The sequence below is a fragment of the Pseudophryne corroboree genome, chromosome 5, assembly GCF_028390025.1.
Source record: "Pseudophryne corroboree isolate aPseCor3 chromosome 5, aPseCor3.hap2, whole genome shotgun sequence".
Classification (NCBI taxonomy): domain Eukaryota; kingdom Metazoa; phylum Chordata; class Amphibia; order Anura; family Myobatrachidae; genus Pseudophryne; species Pseudophryne corroboree.
The window spans coordinates 764,776,883-764,797,461 of NC_086448.1; the positions used below are offsets into that span (position 1 = coordinate 764,776,883).

A 20,579-nucleotide genomic window follows, 5' to 3' on the forward strand; every position below is an offset into this window, starting at 1 on the left:
TGTCCCTCCTTTTGCCTGAAGAAAGCTGGGAGGTATGCACCACTGTCTGCCTGAAGAAAGCTGGGAGGTATGCACCCCTGCCTGTGCCATGCCCATACCATCTGCTTCTGCTCCTAGTCTCCTATAGATTTGCCCAGATCTGTGACTCATTTGACTAACTCCGCCCAGTGTTTTGACTCCGCCCAGCGTTAGCAAATGAGGCACTAAGTCACAGATCTGGGCTATTATATAGGAGATTATATATATATATATATATATATATAAACACACATAAGATATATATACATGCGTATATATATATATATATATATATATATATATATACATACGCTATGTGTATATAATATAATATGCTATGTGTATATGTATATATATATATATATATATATATATATATGTAGATATATATACAGTCCATAGGATCCGGCTCTCCATTGACGGGTTTACTGCACCGGGTGCCTCTGTAACAAATCTTTTTATACCTGAGGAAAATGCCACAATAAAAACGGCATTGAAACGTTGTTATTCATAATGCTTGGCTGCGAGTTCTGGTATTTAAGCCACCAGGAGTGCCACGTTGGTTAGATATATATATATATATATATATATATATATGTTTAGAGATATATATATATATGTGTGTAGTTATATATATATATATATGTGTGTGTAAATAAATAAATATATATATATATATATACTAGGTGCTTCATTGCGCCCTACGGGCGCTCTTCACACCGTCGCAAGGGGCTACACCCCCTTAACCCTTGCATGCCTATATGGGGTTCAATATTTGTATAATATGGAGTATTACCTGCATTCCTTTTGTTAGTGGTTAAATATTGCACAATCAAAAGGCGTGCGATGGTGAAGGAGGCGCAGCCCCTTGCGACGGCGTGAACAGCACCTGCAGGGCACGATGTACAGAATGTAGCGGGTGCGGGGGGGACTGCGGATGGGGAGGTGGTCTGTAAATCCTACGGGTGGAGGGGGGGTAGATGCGGGGTGGCCCAGATGGGGAAGGGTCGGGAGGTGCTGCGGGTGGGGGAGGGGCAGAGGAGTGGGGGCTGCAGATGGGGGAGGGGTCCGGAGGCACTGCAGGTGGGGGAGGGGCAGGGGTGCCACACGGGAGGGGCAGGTACGGGGATGTTGCGGATGGGTGAAGGGTTCCGGAGGTGCTGTGGGATGGGAAGGGGCGGGGGTGCCGGGGGTGGGGTAGTGGGTCCAGAGGCGCCGCGGTGGGGGAGAGGTAGGTGCAGGTGGTGCGGCGGATGCGGAAGGGGGTCCGGAGGCGCTGCAGGTGGTGGAGGGGCAGGTGCGGGGGTGCCGTGGGTGGGGGAGGGGTGGGTGAGGGGGGACCGCGAATGGAGGAGGGTGTCTGCAGATGCTGCGGGTGGAGGGGGTTCAGGTGGGGGGGAGACATATATGAGTGGTGGATGGTGGAGGGGGTCTGGAGGTTCTGTGGGTGGTGGAGGGGCGGGGAAGTGGGAGCCGCAGGTGGTGTAGGGAGTCTGGAGGCACAGCATGTGGGGGAGGGGTGGAGTGCTGTATGTGGTGGAGGGGAAGGTGCGGAAGTGTGGTGCTTTGGGGAGGGGTCTGGAGGCGCTGCGGGTACTGTGCCTGCCAAAAAGGTAGTTGAAGGGTATGCAGTAACAGGGCCAGGACAGGGGTGACAGGGTCAGAACAGGGGCGACGGGGCCAGGATAGGGGCGACGGGGCCAGGACAGGGGTGACGGGGCAAGGACAGGGGCGATGGGGCCAGGACAAGGGCGACGGGGCCAGGACAGAAATTACAAGGACAGGATAGGGGTGACAGGGCCAGGGTAGGGGCGGCAGGACCAGGATAGGGTTGACAGGGCCAGGATAGGGGTGACAGGGCCAGGATAAGGGTGAAAGGGCCAGGATAAGGGTGAAAGGGCCAGGATAAGGGTGACAGGGTAAGGCCAGGGGTGACAGGGCAAGGCCAGGGGTAACAGGGACATGACAGAACACAGGGCACGGGATAGATTGGTATTATGGACAAAACAGTGGTGACAGACAGATGTGTCTTACCAGAGTCACTGCTGCTGGCTGCTGCTGTTCCACTCCAACCTGTTAGGATCTGCTGCTGGTGGTGACTTGGCACGGTTGACTCTCTCAGGCTGGAGTCCTGCTTCCTCTGCCTGTCCGCATCCCTCCCCCCCACTCCTCAGTCACACACCGCGGACCTCGCGCGGCTGCCGGGCACTGTGGTAAGGGGAGACTGGGAGTGACTGGTTAGCCCCCAGGAGACGCTGCGGCTGGAGGGAGGAGGGGGTCATAGCATGCATGTGGCGCGGACCTCACGGCTGCCGGGCACTGTGGTTAGGGGAGACTGGGAGTGACTGGTTAGCCTCCAGGAGATGCTGCGGCTGGAGGGAGGAGGGGGTCGGAGCCTGCAAGCAGCACGGACTTCTGCAGCGCTGCCCTCCGGCTATAGTGTGTGAAGGAGCAGGGCGCACCTCACTGCGGGCGGCAGCGCTGATGCTAGTGGTGGGGTTGCCGGGGCTGGAGATAACAGAGGCAGTACGGAACCTGCACAGCGGCAGGTGCCCCACAAAACTGCAGCTAAGAAGCGTGCAGTGTGCCAGAAAGTGACGCTCCTCCGCGCCAGAGAGACCCTGCTGAGTTTGCTGATGTGGGGGGTCAAGCACACAGTGAGCCGGTGCCCGTCTGTCTGTACGGCATACCCCCTTACACACCCCCATACCTCCCAACGCACAGCATCTATTTAGTGGAGACAGAGGGAGAGGGGGCATCAGGGGGTATGGATTAGGGGGGGCCCAGGGGGTACGTACCGCAGGCCACACAGTTTTAGGGGGCCCCCGGTTGGAGTAGCTCTGAAGTTCTCCCGTCCTGCCAGCAACAGCAGCAGCATTGTGCTACAGTCAGCACACGCTGCTGCGTGTTGGCAGGTCTGCGGTGTTGCAGGGAGGCAGCAGCCTCCCTGCTTTCTTCTGCCTGTGCGGGTATGTAGGGGGGAGCGACCACCCCCTCTGGATTTACCCCTAGCTGAGGGGCCGAAATCCCATTACAACCCCCCCCCCCGGAATTTGCATAAGGGGGCGTGGTCACAAGGCCCGCGATTAGGTCATGCCCCCAAACCCACAGCAGGCACAGCAATGAGATAGGGCCCCCCTGTCTCAAGTGCCCTGGCCCCCCCGGGACTCATAATACGCCCCTGGGGGCATGCCAGCAGCTCACAGAGCGCTGGGCATGCCCCCTCACTGACGAAAATGGGGGCGTGGCTCGCAATTGAGGGTCCACCCACGAAGTCACGCCCCTTTCCCATCGGTGTCCCATCGGTGTGTCCCCCTACTTTTGCATGAAGAAAGCTGGGAGGTATGCACCCCTGCCTGTGCCATGCCCATACCATCTGCTTCTGCTCCTAGTCTCCTATAGATTTGCCCAGATCTGTGACTCATTTGACTAACTCTGCCCAGTGTTTTGACTCCGCCCAGCGTTAGCAAATGAGGCACAAAGTCACAGATCTGGGCTATTATATAGGAGATATATATATCTACACACACACACACACACACACACACACACACACACACACACACACACACACACACACTAGTTTTGCGGACCCAGCACATACTGGGTCACCTCAGTCCCCACCCCCGTGCTTGGCTCCACCCAGTTCTGGAAACCCCACCATGCAAATCCTGCGTTTGCCACTGACTTTTATTGTATTAAATGGTGAGATCTGACAGTGGTGCCTAGAGGGGGGCATGGGGGGGAATCACCCAGGCCCAGGTCTAATGGAGGGGCAAAGTAAGGGTCCTGTAGGGGCCCAAGCCCCCTCCCCCTTACGTAGCAGCAGCAGCTGCAGCTCTTTTCCTCAGCCCATCACACTCTGCTGTGTACTGGGCTACAGTGTGGCCATGGAGGTGGTTAAAATACTATTTTTTTCAGTATTTTTTTTCTAAGGGTACATGACCACACCTCCTGTGATTAGGCCACACCCCTTGAAAATTACCTGCGCCCATCCTGGCTCTCGACTGCCTTGGTGGCAGCTCTTACCTTTAGATCCCGGCACTCTGAAGCCAACACCACTGGTTAAGTAACTGGGCTGTTTATAGCTTGAGTCATGTGCCTATGTAACGCTGCAATATCAGCACCTGCACACACATAATTTCCAACACACAATGGCAGCAGAAATGGAGATTCCCCCATACATTGGTTATAATAAACCGCTGTTGTTGGAGCTTCTGTAGCTTTAAAGAGAGGTTAACAGGTCTATTCATGAAGCAGTGAAAAGAGTGGAGAAGTGAGCCAGTGGAGAAGTTGCCTATGGCAACCAATCAGCTGCAACGTATAATTTTATAGAATGCGCTTTAGCAATGTTACCTCAACACTGATTGGTTGCCATGGACAACTTCTCCACTGGCTCACTTCTCCACTCTTTTTCCTGCTTCGTAAATAGACCCCTATGTCCTTGGTGGATCCATTGCAACCCTTCTCACATAAAATCAGGAAAAAGACTAATAAAAATACATTGGAGCATAATGGGCAATTCTACAATTTTCGGTCCTCACTTTATCTGGGGTGGGTCTCAGACCTCTGGTGCTGATGGCTGTGCGATGGTCCAGAGAAAAATGTCAAATAATCCCAGTGAAATATTAATGCTGTAACAACAGATTATACCACAGAAACCAATTATCCGGCAGATGTCCTATTGACAGTTGTCATTACAGATCATATAATAATTTTTAACTCTCGTTTTTCAATACAGCTTATACTGTAAGTCTGGTAGGTGTTCTGTACTGAGTGTGGCCAGATGGTGTAAACATTTATAGATACTTTACAAGTGTTGGTTCCTGTACTATGTGTGATGCAGTTTAAATAAACATCACATAACACTTTGTTTTAACTCTAGAACAAAGCGTTTTTATGTACGGGTTGCCAAACAAAATGTAACCCAAGTTATGAAATATCTGTCTGTCTGAAAATTCATTAAAGGCTTTGTCTTCTAACCACAAGGCATTTACTGCTTAATAAATGAAAATCTCGAGGAGCATGGTGGGCGAAAAATTATGCATTATACTATAATAAACATATTTTTTTTCTGAAACCATTGGAAACTGCTTCACGTGAAAAGTGCCTTGCAGAGAATGAAATGGACATTAACAGAGAGATTAAAGCAAATGTTTCATAATGGCTTTCAGTTTTACTAAAAACTTTTTTCCATGCAAGCTTAAGAATGCCTCAGAGAGGGCGTGAGTCACGTATGTTTATTGTCACATCGCAGCAGAAATATCAGTGTACTTTATTGCCAACAATACGCTGGCAATTATATCCCTGCTATACGTATAACAATGGAGCACAATGGTTTGAATGAAAAAAGAGCAAATTATTACTTGCTTGCCAGTTCGTAAATAGCGGAAAACCTGTATGCAACCTATTGGTCCTCTTAGTTAAGAGACAAGGGTACATTTACTAAGCAGTGATAAGAGTGGAGAAGTAAGCCAGTGGATAAATTTCCCCATCAACCAATCAGCAGCTCTGTATCATTTTATAGTATGCAAATGATAGATGTTTCTTCAGTGCTGATTGGTTGCCATCGGCAACTTCTCCACTGGCTCACTTCTCTGCTCTTATCACTGCTTAGTAAATGTACCCCTTAGGAAGACGTAGGCGAAGTGTAAACAGCTTAACGTCACAGACAAACTTTGCAAACGGTATTGTCAACAACCTGTCTGTAGGGCGGAATGGGAACTAAAAGTGGCCCTGGAAATTTTTTTAGAAGTGGCCTCACGTGGGCAGCACAAGAGATTTACCGTGTAACCATGGCAACAGCACCACCCCTCACATGTCAACAAACAAAACAGGCTTCACATGCCCCCTGACCCACCAGGAATCTTCCCTATGTGGTCTCTATGGCCAATCTACCCCTGCCTATCTGTATTTCTCACGTTGTTTTTATTGTGCATGACACATCACCAGTTGTAGCAAAGTATAAGGAGCCTCATTCTGAGTCGCTCTTAATACAAATGCAATTCCAGATGCCTCCTGTCAATTTAATCAGAGAGCCGTCACCACTGTCATTGGCTGTTACTGTATACCTTCCCCATACTGGGTACAGGAGGTCGTCTGATTGGTGTCCCCCTACTATCCGGTCAAATGGTTAACAGTAATCATATCATTTGAGGTCAATACTGTGATGTCAACGTCAAAACGTTGACATACTGTAGTTCAAACTGTTGACAGGCACTAAACTGATAGTCTAAAACTGTCAACGGGGTTACATTGTTGACATCTGAAATGTTGTCATGTGAAATGTCGCCATTCTGACAATGCCAACGGTTAGGTTTAGACCGCCGGGACCCGGAAGAATACACTGGAGCTGCCGCTGCCACTGGGAGAAGGTAAGACACCGATAGACCACCAGGGACGGTTTGTCGACAGTTCACCATGTCCACATATCATCTGGGTAGGCACGATGAATGTCAGCATGGCCACTGTCAACATGCTGATGATGCCGACTTGCTGCATGTCGACAGTTTGACCATGATGACATTCTCGTGTCGACCTGATGACTGCCGACCAGATAACTGTTCACTAGTCATGCCACACCCATCTGATTTGGGTGTCTCCTGTCTATACACTTAAATCTGAAAAGAACGCATCTCTGGGGAACGTGGCTAGGAGCGGTTTGGCTATAGGAGTCACCAGGAAGATTACTGGTAGGCCGACGTGTCTGTGGGACCTGTTTTGAGTGTTGTCATGTGGCCCCACCCCCCGCATGACAGGCAGCCCACTGCACTCAGTACACTGCATTGTCCCCATTCATTCTGTTATTCCACCTCTGCAATACAGCAACTCTGTCATCCAGTGATGCTGCCATGGCTACACGGTATGTTATACTCTTGTGCTGCCCATGTCGGGCCACTTCTACAAAATTATACAGGCCCACTTTCAGTTGCCAATCCGCCCCTGGTGTCAGACATACCTGCAACAAAAGACACAAGGAAGGCCGCAACTGCGTACAATCAGGCCCTATGAGAAAGGATCCCGCCCCCCTCAATAGTCCCCACCCCCTCATCAGACCATACCATCATGAGGGCTGCTTCCATAAATTTCAGACTGGTTTTCCATCCCAATCTGAACGTTACCATAAGGTATGCCAACACATCCACAAAACTGTTCCCTTGTGTGCGTTCACTTAGTTGCCACGAGTCGCCACAGAGAAATGCCCATTTAGCATCCGGAGAGAAATGGCTGAGATGCACATGACACTGTCACTGCCACTCTGAGGGGTAGATGTATTAACCTGGAGAAGGCATAAGGAAGTGATAAACCAGTGATATGTGCAAGGTGATAAAGGCACCAGCCAATCAGATCCTAACTGTTAATTTACATATTGGCGCTGATTGGCTGGTGTATTTATCACCTTGCACTTATCACTGGTTTATCACTTCCTTATGCCATCTCCAAGTTAATACATCTGCCCCTGAATGACAGAATATCATAGATCCAACCCCACTATCTCTCATGCTGTTCTGTGCGGGACCAATCAGATGTCATTGCCCTCATCACCAACAGCCCCATAATTCATGCACAGGAGCGAGGAGGTAATAATGACCCAGGACTGGGCTTCTGTGCAGGGCCAGACGGAAGAACCACCGCCCGCAGTATATTACTTACAGAATTGGCAATGGAGATTGTACGTTATCGTGAATTATAGGATATGTTATATCTTCATTTCCAACAAACTACTGTATGTTGTAGACTGTTACATATATTATTTCTGAATGCTATTGGATTTTTTTCAAGAAGGCTTTATACTGTATATTTGGTGTTTAGCGGTCGGTCCTCTCGCAGGGTCATTTATCCCTTCTATTTAATTAACTGTGTTATGTGAAACACGTAGTGTGGGAGTCTTTCATCCATGTTTTCTCTAGATATTGAAATAGATTATAATTTTAAAACACTTTATTTTCCAAAAGTGTCAGCATTACAGTTTTAAACTCCTTATTTAAAATGTATTGGTTCCACCATGAAAACCTTTTGTTATCTGATAGTAACAGTAAGAAAGCCTGAAGCACAGCCGGCAGCGCTCGGAGGTTGCGGCTCTCACGGGGATGGAACACGGCTCATGCGCTGGCTTTTAAATAGATTTTGCATTAACAATTTGCTTGGCTCTTTATCTGTGCCATGGTTCTGAATCATATGTCATCCTCAGCATCACTCAGACACAGCTATTATTCATAGTCTGTGTCTCACAAATGAAACTTGTTTATTTTGAGACAAATCTATGCTGATTTGATTTTTCAAGGTGATATTTAAACTGACTGATATTACAGTAATATTACAGTCTGTGAGGTTATTTTATAAGCCTATACTATGTAATACTACAACTTAAATTTACAATACGGTTTTTATGTGTGTTTATATATATACATATACTGCAGTGCCATCTGCTACCATCTACCAATCATACCTGTACCCAGGCTTGGACTGGCCCACAGGGGTGCTGGGGAAATCACCGGTGGGCCCCACTGTATGGGGGGCCCTTCCCCTCCACTATAGACCAGGTTCCAGACTGTACACTTGAATTGTATAGTATACATGTTACCTTATACTGCACAGGACTATGGTGTATTACTCTGGTACATTATCATGCATGCATTAGCAGTATTTACTACATATATTTATCAAGGGGCCCAGCCCATGCACTTTCTCATGGTTAGGCAGACCAATGTGATGGCAGGCCACACCCCTTCAGGAGACTGGCCACACATCTAAACATGGGCCCCTACCACTGCATTCCCCGGTGGGCCCTTTATGCCTCAGTCCGACACTGCCTGTACCAGGGCAATAATATTCATATAAAAAGAACCTAATATGAAATGAGCACTACCCCAAATCCTAATAATAACCCAAGTAGTCACCTCATTCATAATAATCACCAAAGTATTGCCAAATTCATGATAATTACCAATTGCACCATCCTATATAATAAAAGGTTAACACTGCTCCTCACTTCTATGGGGGGAATTCAAGTGTTTTTCGCGCTGGTGGCCACTAGATGGCGCCCGATGGAGCCTTTCAAGTGTTGCTCCATTTGGGCACGCGCAGTCACCGGTGCTGACATTACTGTTATGTTCCATCATTTTGACGGGCTGGTAACTAGTTCATAATAATCACTTAAGTAGTGCCACATTCATAAAAATTACTTAAATAGTGCTCCATTCATAATAATCGCATAAGTAATGCCCCATTCATAATTATTACTTTAGTCATCCCATTCATAACATCACATAAGTAGTACCCCACTCATAATAATTATCTAAGTAGTGCCCAACTCATAATAATCACAAAAGTAGTGCCCCACTCAAACAAGGTATATTTACAATACAGTTGTTATGTGCGTTTATATATATATATATATATATATATACTGCAGTGCCATCTGCTACCATCTACCAATCATACTTGTGCAATAGTATTCACATAAGAAGAACCTAATAATAAAATGAGCATTGCCTTGATTCCTAATAATAACCCAAGTAGTAACCACATTCATATTAATCAAAATAGTGCCCTATTCATAATAATCACCTAAGTAATGCCCCATATATAATAATCATCAAAGTAGTGCCCAATTCATAATAATCACCTAAGCAATGACCCATTCATAATAATTATCTAAGTAGTGCCCCAGTCACAATTAATCACCTACGTAATGCCCTATTCATAATAATCACCAAAGTAGTGCCCCTTTCATAATAATTACCTAGGTAATGCCCCATTCATAATAATTATCTAAGTAATGCCCCATTCATAATAATCACCCAAATAATGCCCCCTCATAATTATTACCTTAGCCATCCAATTCATAACAATCACCTAAGTAGTGCCCCACTCATAATAATTATCTAAGCAGTGCCCCACTCATAATAATCACCAAAGTAGCCCCACTCATACAAGGAATATTTACAATATGGTTTTTATGTATGTTTATACTGTATATGCATATACTGCAGTGACATCTACTACCATCTACCATCCATACCTGTTCGACCTCAATAGTATTCACATAAGAAGAACCTAATAATAAAATGAGCATTGCCTTGATTCCTAATAATAACCTAAGTAGTAACCACATTCATATTAATCACAAAAGTAGTGCCCCATTCATAATAATCACCAAAGTAGTGCCCCAAACATAATAATCACCTAAGTAATGACCCATTCATAATAATTATCTAAGTAATGCACCATTCATAATAATTATCTGAGTAATGCACCATTCATAATAATTACCTAAGTAATGCACCATTCATAATAATTATATGAGTAATGCACCATTCATAATAATTACCTAAGTAATGTCCTATTCATAATAATTATCTAAGTAATGCCCCATTCATAATTATCACCTAATGCTCCATTCATAATAATCACCTAAGTAGTGCCTCATTCATAATAATCACCTAAGCAGTGCCTCATTCATAATAATCACCTAAGCAGTTCCTCATTCATAATAATCACCTAAGTAGTGCCCCACTCATAATCATGTAAGTAATGCCCCATTCATAATAATTGCCTAATGCACCATTCATAATAATCACCTACAGTAAGTAATGCTGCATTTATAATAATTGCCTAAGCAGTGCTTCATTCATAATAATTAGCTAAGTAATGCCCCATACATAATAATCACCTAAGTAGTACCACATTCATAATAATTACCTAAGTAATGCCACATCCAAAATTATTACCTATAATAATCACCTAAATTATGCCCACTCATAATAATCACTTTAGTCATCCCATTCATAACAATCACATAAGTAGTGCCCACTCATAATAATCATCTAAGTAGTGCCCCACTCATAATAATTACATAGTCACCCCATTCATAATAAGTAATTACCTATTCATAATAATCATCTAAGAAATTCCCCATTCATAATAATAATAATGCCCCCATTGCTAATAACCACATATTTAGTGCCCAGATTCCTAATAATTGTATAAGTAGTGCCCCATTCTTAATCAACATATAAGTAGTGCTCCATTCCTAATAATAACATAGTGCCCAGATTCCTAATAATTGTATAAGTAGTGCCACCATTAATCACACATGTAGTGCCCCGTTCCGAGGAATTACATATGTAGTGCCCCCATTCCTAATAATCACACCACACATGTAGTGCCCCTATTCCTAATAATTACACATGTAGTGCCCCCATTCCTAGGAATTACACATGTAGTACCCCATTCCTAAGAATTACACATGTAGTGCCCCCATTCCTAAGAATTACACATGTAGTATTCCATTCCTAAGTATTACACATGTAGTGCCCCCATTCCTAAGAATTACATATGTAGTACCCCCATTCCTAAAAATTACACATGTAGTACCCCATTCCTAAGAATTACACATGTAGTGCCCCCATTCCTAAGAATTACACATGTAGTACTCCATTCCTAAGTATTACACATGTAGTGCCCCCATTCCTAAGAATTACATATGTAGTACCCCCATTCCTAAAAATTACACATGTAGTACCCAGTTCCTAAGAATTACACATGTAGTGCCCCCATTCCTAAGAATTACACATGTAGTACTCCATTCCTAAGTATTACACATGTAGTGCCCCCATTCCTAAGAATTACATATGTAGTACCCCCATTCCTAAAAATTACACATGTAGTACCCAGTTCCTAAGAATTACACATGTAGTACCACCATTCTAAAGAATCACATATGTACAGTAATACCTCCATTCCTAAGAATTACAGATGTAGTACCCCCATTCCTAAGAATCACATATGTAGTACCCCCATTTCTAATAATCACATATGTAGTACCCCATTCCTAAGAATTACATATGCAGTACCCCCATTCCTAATAATCACACATGTAGTGCCCACATTCTTAAGCATTACATATGTAGTACCCCATTCCTAAGAATTACACATGTAGTACCCCATTCCTAAGAATTACACATGTAGTACCACCATTCCTAAAGATTACATATGTAGTACCCCATTCCTAAGAATTACATATGCAGTACCCCCATTCCTAATAATCACACATGTAGTGCCCCCATTCTTAAGAATCACATAGGTAGTGCCCTCATTCTTAAGAATCACATATGTAGTGTCCTCATTGCTAATAATCACACATGTAGTGCCCCCATTCTTAAGAATCACATATGTAATGCTCTCATTCCTAATAATAATACATGTAGTCCCCTATTCCTAGTACTCACATATGTAGTGCCCCCATTCCTAATAATCTCATATGTATTGCCCCTATTCCTAGAAATCACATATGTAGTGCTCCCATTCCTAGCGATCTCATATGTATTGCTCCTGTTTCTAGATATCACATAAATAGTGCCCCATTCCTAATAATAAAATAAGTAGGGCCACAAGGCTATTTTTTTTAATCTTTATAGGGACAGTATTATTGGAATAGAGGTACTGCTTATTTTAGTATTAGGAACCAGCCAGGTCCCTACTTATGTGATCAATAATAAGGGGGAACTCAGTGCTATTATTATTGGACTGAGCAGGTCTATGGGCCCAATCATTTGTTCAAGATTCCTATGTTCAAGATTCCTATAGGAAATAATTTTCACCCTCAAATCCACAGGATATTAAATTAAATCAAAACTGCACACAAAAAAATGCGTCCTAGTAAATGTCTCCATTGACACCTTCTCCAAACTCGCCCCAACATTAACTAAATAGTACCCAGTTTAATAATCAGGCTTCCTTGTCAGCAGTGCCCAGGTTACCTTATCCCATTTTAAGATGGATTTTTTTTTTTTACAAAAGAGGGGTTGGAGACAGGGACCCAAAACCTTTGCCTTGACTGGGGCTTCATGGGATCTTAATCACGCTTTTCCTGAAAGTGATGAGGTATTCTAGTCTGCATGGGGACCAAGGTGGAGAAGGTGATCAGGGAAGTTGGCCCACATGAAGGGAGATGAATTGATGAAATGAGGGACGAGGCAAGATGGTCCCAGGAAGAGCGGCAATGCCTCTGCTGCATAACCCAGACCCCACCTTCTCCAAGGGCAGCAGTTTGGTTTGCCCATGTCTGTGGCTATCCATGTCAAAGCCTGAACACTATAGGACCATCCTGTCTTGTTTCTGGTTGGCAGATATTATGTCTACACCTGATGGATACAGCCGGTTTGTGGTCTATGGACCTTATTCAAGTTGCATCTCAAACACGATGCGACCGTAGTCTCTGAGACCAGATTGCAGCGCGCACGCGCAGGTCATGTCCTGCACCCTGCACGTGTGCGCGCAGTGAATGCGTCTGGCTTGCATTAACTACGAACGCCTCTGCCTGACTGACAGACAGAGGCGTTCGCGGGGCAGATGGGGGCCCATTCACGGACCGTTGCGGCAGCAGTGCGGGGAAAATGGGGGCAGGTCGGTGGCACGCAGTCACTCCGAATGAAAAGATTGCGGCAGGACTCCTGCCATCGCTGCTAAGCTGCACAGGCAGGAGGCTTCTCTAGTTTCTGCGACAGCACACTAATTGCGGCACGATCGCAATTAGAGCATGGTCGCAGTTGGTGGGCGGTGGGCAGTGGCGTAAGTTCATACCAGTCGCCCGGAGGCAAGTTAGATTTTGGTGCCCCCTCCCGTCTGAAAAAAAGGGGAAATAAATATGGTGCATATCTATCTATACACAAATTCACTAAAATAGAATATGCACCTATTGGGCCGATTTATGGGATGCCCCTCCAGAAAGGTGCTGGAAAAATATGCCATATGGTGGACGGCACTTGTGGTGCCCTCTGGGGCCTTTGTTACAGGCCATTGTGGAGACTGGACAGAACCGGATAAAGACCAACCGGGCCCTAATCAATATACTGCCTCAGTGCCCTATATTAATGTACATATAAATACATATGCATACAGTTCTCACCCCTAACTCAGATCCGTCCCTCACGCAGACCCCCCTAATATACTGTAGCTCTCCCCTGCTCATACAGACTTCCCCCCCCACACACACACACACAGCTATCCCCCCTCATATAGCTATTTACTCCTCACACAAATCCCCTACACACACACACAGCTTTCCCCACTAACTCAGTTCCCCTCAAAGACATCTAGCGCACCACCCTCACTGAAAGCCCCCAACATAGCTGTCCCTAAAGGCCCGTACACACTGGCCGATATATCGTCCGTTCTCTTGAACGGCCGATATATCGCGAGTCCGTCGGCCAGTGTGTACGGCCGATACGTCTGTGAACTGCGTAGTTCACAGACGTATTGCGTCGGCCCCGCAGCACAGCCGACGGCCAATATATCTACCGATATATTGGCGCGTCGCTGTGTGTGTACGGCGGACGGCCCACCGCCCGTACACATGCTGCGGCGGCCGGCGGTGATTGCCAGCTGAACTGGGCGGGCGTGAGTTCATGACGTCAGTCCCCGACGGATCGGGCAGTGTGTATGCTCAACACACTGCCCGATCCGTCCATAGATATATCTGCCGACCAATTGATCGACAGATATATCTGTCCAGTGTGTACCCACCTTAACTCACACAGGTCCCCCACCACCACCACAAACACAGCTCTCCTCCATCGCTCAGTTCCCCTCCCAACAAACACACACACAGCGTACCACCTTTACACAGCTCTCCCCCCCCCCACTCAGCTCTCCTTCCTCACACAGGTTCGCACACAGACACCACCAACAAACCCCCCCCCCCCCCAGACATAAACTGTGCACCACCCTCACACAAATCCCCCCACAGCTCTCCTCCCTCGGGGTGCGGGGGGTGCGGCCCGCACCCAGGTGTCACCCTTCAATAGGGTGACACCAAAAAGAGCTGTACACCCGCCTGGCCTGACTACTTTCACCGCCGCGGCGTCGCCGGGTCTGTACTGCCGCAATCAATAGATGCCGGGTGCAGTATGTCACTCACCGTGACGTCATGCCGCTCTTAGCAACCAGCCGCTGGCTTCCTTAACTACCCACCCGGCATGCTCCCGGCAGCGACACGCCTTTCCCAGCAACCGCCCGCTGGTGTCCTTAGTTACGGACCCAGCATGCATCTCGTCCAGCTGCCCAGAGTCACGTTCAGTGCGCCGGTTACGTCACAGTACCGGCGCCACCCACGGAGAGGCGGGAGAGACACACTGTTGGACTCACAGTCCTCTTATATATAAGGTATGTTCATCTTTTATCGCTTTTATTGCACCTGATGAAAAGGCCATTGGGCCTTAAACGTCGTTCTATTAAAAGCAACAGCTTATTTGAAAAAGTCCGGAGGAGTGCCGCCTGTTCCTTTCTCTAAGGGGGGACACCTGCATTTGTCTATTATTCATTTGGGAAGGCACCCCGGCTATTACAATGGATATCCCAGGGTGCCATTTCCAGTGACTGTATATATATATATATATATATATATATATATTATATATATATATATATATTATATATATATATATTGTGTGAGTGTAATGTATATATATATATATATATATATATTTATTTATTATATATATATGTCATCACGCACGCCGGCACCGCAGGTCAGGCCATTCGGGGGGGTAGACCGTAGATGTATTATTCTGGGAGGAAGAATGGGAGTCCAGTGTATGGTGCCCACGTGGGGTGCGCCCGGCTCCTGTCTTTGCAGCTAGCGGGTACACGGGCCGGCTCTCATCCCTGCCTGCCACCGCCGGAGCACCGCCGGGCGCACACGGGAGATGCGCCTGGATCTCGTCACTGCCGGTGAAGGAGCACCGCCGGGCGCTTGGTTCCTGTACCTGCCGCCGCTGGAGCTGGTAGGCTTTAAAATGAAATGACAGTCTGTCCAGTATGTTTCTCTCCAACCCTGTGTCCCCAGTCTGTCCCCATCCCACTCTGCATCCTCTCCCACCCGGCGTCCCAATCTCTCCCACTCTGCATCCTCTCCCACCCAGCGTCCAAACCTCTCCCACTCTGCATCCTCTCCCACCCAGCGTCCCAGTCCCCAGCATGTCCCCCTCCCACTCTGCGTCCTCTCCCACCCAGATCCCAGTCCCCAGCATGTCCCCTCCCACTCTGCGTCCTCTCCCACCCAGCGTCCCAGTCCCCAGCATGTCCCCTCCCACTCTGCGTCCTCTCCCACATAGCGTCCCAGTCCCCAGCATGTCCCCCTCCCACTCTGCGTCCTCTCCCACCCAGCGTCCCAGTCCCCAGCATGTCCCCCTCCCACCCAGCGTCCCAGTCCCCAGCATGTCCCCCTCCCACTCTGCGTCCTCTCCCACCCAGCGTCCCAGTCCCCAGCATGTCCCCCTCCCACTCTGCATCCTCTCCCACCCAGCGTCCCAATCCCCAGCATGTCCCCTCCCACTCTGCGTCCTCTCCCACCCAGCGTCTCAGTCCCCAGCATGTCCCCCTCCCACTCTGCGTCCTCTCCCACCCAGCCTCCCAGTCCCCAGCATGTCCCCCTCCCACTCTGCGTCCTCTCCCACCCAGCATGTCCCCCTCCCACTCTGCGTCCTCTGCCACCCAGCGTCCCAGTCCCCAGTATGTCCCTCTCCCACTCTGCGTCCTCTCCCACCCAGCATCTCCCCCTTCCTCTGTCCCTCTATCCATTATGTCCTGCTCCCACCCTGCATCCCCCTCTCACCCAATGCCCCGTCCTCCTCAGTCCCTTCCTCCACCATGTGTCCTCCCTCTCACCCAGTGCCTCTTAAGGATACCCCCCTTCTGATTGGACACTACCCCTTTCAATTTTCCATATCCCCACTTCAAAATTCCTTCTTCGATCACCGTATGTGTGTGTGTGTGTTTACATATATATATATATATACACACACGCACGCACGCGGAGGTCCATGGGGGGTGACACCATGAGTTACCACACCGGGTGACACCAACCCTAGTGACGCCTCTGCTCACAGAAATTCTTTCCCACCTCCAAGTTGGATTCCTCACACAAACACACACAGCTCCTCTCCCTTCCTCAATTCCCCTTCCCTCAAACACACACAGCTCCTCTCCCTTCCTCAATTCCCCTTCCCTCAAACACACACAGTGTACCACCCTCGCTCATTTCCCCCTCACACAGATCCCAAGACACAGCTCTCCGCAGACAGTTCTCCACCCCACCCCCCACCCCACCCCCTTCTCAGCTTCCATCCCCTCAAACTCACAGATCTGCAGCCCCCTCTCCGCTCTGGTATTCCCTCAGCGGTTTACTGGTGCGGGGAAGATCAGCGGATGAGCCAGAAGAACACAGGACCTAGGAATCGGATCAGTGTCTTCATACAAGCGGCGTAGTGTGGACGTAGCGGGAGCCGCAAGTTCCGCTCCGCCTACACCACGCCCACTGCATGGAGACACTGACCGCTCGTCAGGCTTCACAGGCGACCCGCCCCTGCTTCCTCCCCCCCAGACACTAACAGCCGTGCGGGTACTGCGGCTGCGGGGCTCGTCATGCTGCAGGACTCGCTGCGGATGACACCGGAGCAATGGAGGAGGTGCCCCTTCAGGGTTGGCGCCCGGCGGCAGCCGACTCCATTGACTCCGGTACTTCCGCCACTGGCGGGGGGTAGTATGCTGGACGGCCCCCAGCATGTGATTGAAAGAGTAGCAGATTCTTCTACTCTTACTGAATAAGGTTCTATACCAGAGTAGGCAATCTGTGGCACTCCAGCTGCTGTGGAACTGCACATCCCAGCATGCCCTACTACTGTTTTGCTGTTATGGCATGCTAAAACTCTGGATGGGCATGCTAGGATGTGTAGTTCCACAGCAGCTGAAGTGCCACAGATGTCTACCCCTGGTCTATACTGTACTGTATATCTTTAATCAGTGAATTAACTTTTTCTTAGTGAGTGTGCGACAGGTTCTATATACTGTATATATGTGGACCTCCTTATTGGCATTGTATTCTGTTTTGCACAGTTCGTGGGTGACTTAGATGCCTGTTGACATCTGAGCAGATTTGCAGCTGCTCACTCACTTTTCCTCACCAGTATTTCAGATTACATGCATCTTTAGACACAACCTTAAATCTAGTGTATCCAGGGAAAATATGTGTCAGTCATCAGCTTGAAAACTGCACTTGTCTTGTGGAAGCACAATATTGTAAGGACCATATTTTGAAAATATGTGTATTCCTAAATACTGTATGTTGCATTTGTAAGAGGAAATCTTAGTTTGCGTTTTCAGCTGCGTACTGTACTGCATGTGTATGACATGCCCCTGATGCATTTCTTTAAGAGGAAGAGGCTGCAGCAGAAATGACTTATGCATGTTGCGCTTTCACAAATTATACTTGATGCACAAAACTACAATACACAAATGTACTACAATACAACTGTAAATCACCACTCTAAGCTCTGGAAACTGATTAAGACCTACTAAAATACTTTGCAGTTGGACAAATTCCATCCACCAGGTCTCACAAGGCAAATATCAGACGCTTACCCTTTCCTGTGAGCTGAGCTGAATTAGATCAGGAACCTGTAAACAGAGCATGAGAACAATGAATTAATGATGAGAAGTGGAATAGGCAGAAGTTCTTGGAACAGAGGAGCCCCCGGTCTTACAAGTGTAAAAACAGTACAAGCAGTTTCCTTGAAAAAATAAATAAAAATGTTTGGATGTCACCTCTAATAATTTCGGTAGTGAAATGTACAGTGTGTAAGTGCAACCATTGGTTGGTCTGACAATGAAGAATCAATATTATTATTATTATTATTATTATTATTATTATTATTTTTTTGTTCTGGTAATTTCAAGAAAAAAAGACTAAATTGTTTTAAAATCTACAATTAGCCAATCAGAAGCTTCTGGCTAATGGTGTTTACTCTCATCGCACGTGTGTATATGCTTCAGCCCTCAGGCTGCCGCACGTGATGCCGCTACTGGTAGACTTTCTGCATGACCCTTCCATTTTAACTCCAGTCAGTCAAAGCTTAAGGTGGCACAAGTTTCAACTACACAGTATAAACAGACGTAGTTCTGTGTATTGTCTTCACTCATAAGAAAATTTGCATAGTTTATGCAAACAGGGGCACATCTAACTCATATTGTTTTCAGAATCACTTATTTGCATCCACTATGAAAGCTATTATTTTATGTATTTATTAACATTTATTTATATATAGCACCATCATATTCTGTAGCGCTAAGAGATGCTTCAATAACATCTAAATCTATCATATTTCTCAGATTTTCTTTTATTATAGATTTCAATTTTAACACTTGAATCTGGTGCAGCCTTATGAAATTAGGAGGTAATATGTACAATACTGAAATATTTATTGCAAATATTTGCAAAACAGAACCTTTGGGTCCCTAACTGCGGGCACAGAGATGAAGGGGCTCATTCCAAGTTGATCGCTAGATAAAAATGTTCTCTGCTCAGCGATGATGCAAAAAAACAGCACTTCTGCACATGCTTATGCAGCGCAATGCGCACGCGCGACGTACTTTCACAACAGCCGATGTAGTTTTACACAAGGTCTAGCGAAGCATTTCTGTCGCACTGCTGGCCGCAGAGTGATTGACAGGAAGAGGGCATTTCTGGGTGTCAACTGACCGTTTTCAGGGAGTGTTCGAAAAAACACAGGCGTGCCAGGAAAAACGTAGGCGTGGCTGGCCGAACGCAGGGCGTGTTTGTGACGTCAAATCCGGAACTGAACAGTCTGAAGTGATCGCAAGCTAGGAGTAGGTCTGGAGCTACTCTGAAACTGCACAAATTATTTTTGTAGCCGCTCTGCGATCCTTTCGTTCGCACTTCTGCTAAGCTAAAATACTCTCCCAGAGGGCGGCGGCATAGCGTTTGCACGGCTGCTAAAAAAGCTTGCGAGCGATCAACTCGGAATGACCCCCGAAGTCACTGGTGAATTTATAATGTGTGCAGTGTGTGCGGTGCACACGGGCCCTTGTTCCCAGGGGGGGGACACAACGCCCACGCTGCACCCATTTTTTTTTATACTTACTCCTCCAGGGTCCTGCGCCAATGGCACCAGCGCTGCAGAGATTGCCAGGAGATCTGCACATGCGCATTTGGGTCTGAGCACTCTAATGCTCAGACTTTCCACATCGCTGTACTGCTGTCAACACTCGGCAGAGAGGATGGGGACAGGTCAGAATATGCTGCACATGGGCCTCCTCCTCTCTTAAAATGCCCCTGGATGTAGTTCTCTTTGTGCAACTGGGTATACAGGCTCTAAGTCGACCTTGGAAAGGTCAACAGTTATAAGGTCGACCACTAATGGTCGACACGCATTAGGTCAACATAGACTAAAGGGTGACATGATTAATAGATCAACAGTGTTTATGGTCAACAGATACAATAGGTCAACAGGTTCAAATGGTCGACAGACATGTGGTTGACAAACATATGGTTTACACAGCTTTTACCATCCAAGTGGACTATGACTGGGAATGGTAAGCTTGCCCGAAGTATGCGAGGCGTCACAGTACACTAATTGGACTTCCACGTGCTTTGACAGTGAAAATGACACCAAACAACCTTAAAAATGGTAACACAGTAACATAGTTAATGATGCTAAAAAGACAAAATGTTCATCGAGTTCAACATGTATTATACAGAT

At 47.0% G+C, this 20,579-nt stretch overlaps 1 long non-coding RNA gene across 1 annotated transcript in view; it reads right to left on the reverse strand.

The window, feature by feature from the left end:
* Nucleotides 1-20,579, reverse strand: part of LOC134929424 (uncharacterized) — a 299,479-nt gene that overhangs the window by 232,577 nt on the left and 46,323 nt on the right. Inside the window, exon 2 of the long non-coding RNA XR_010178558.1 lies at nt 18,442-18,477. This is a non-coding gene — a long non-coding RNA (uncharacterized LOC134929424). The remainder of the gene's footprint in view (nt 1-18,441; nt 18,478-20,579) is intronic.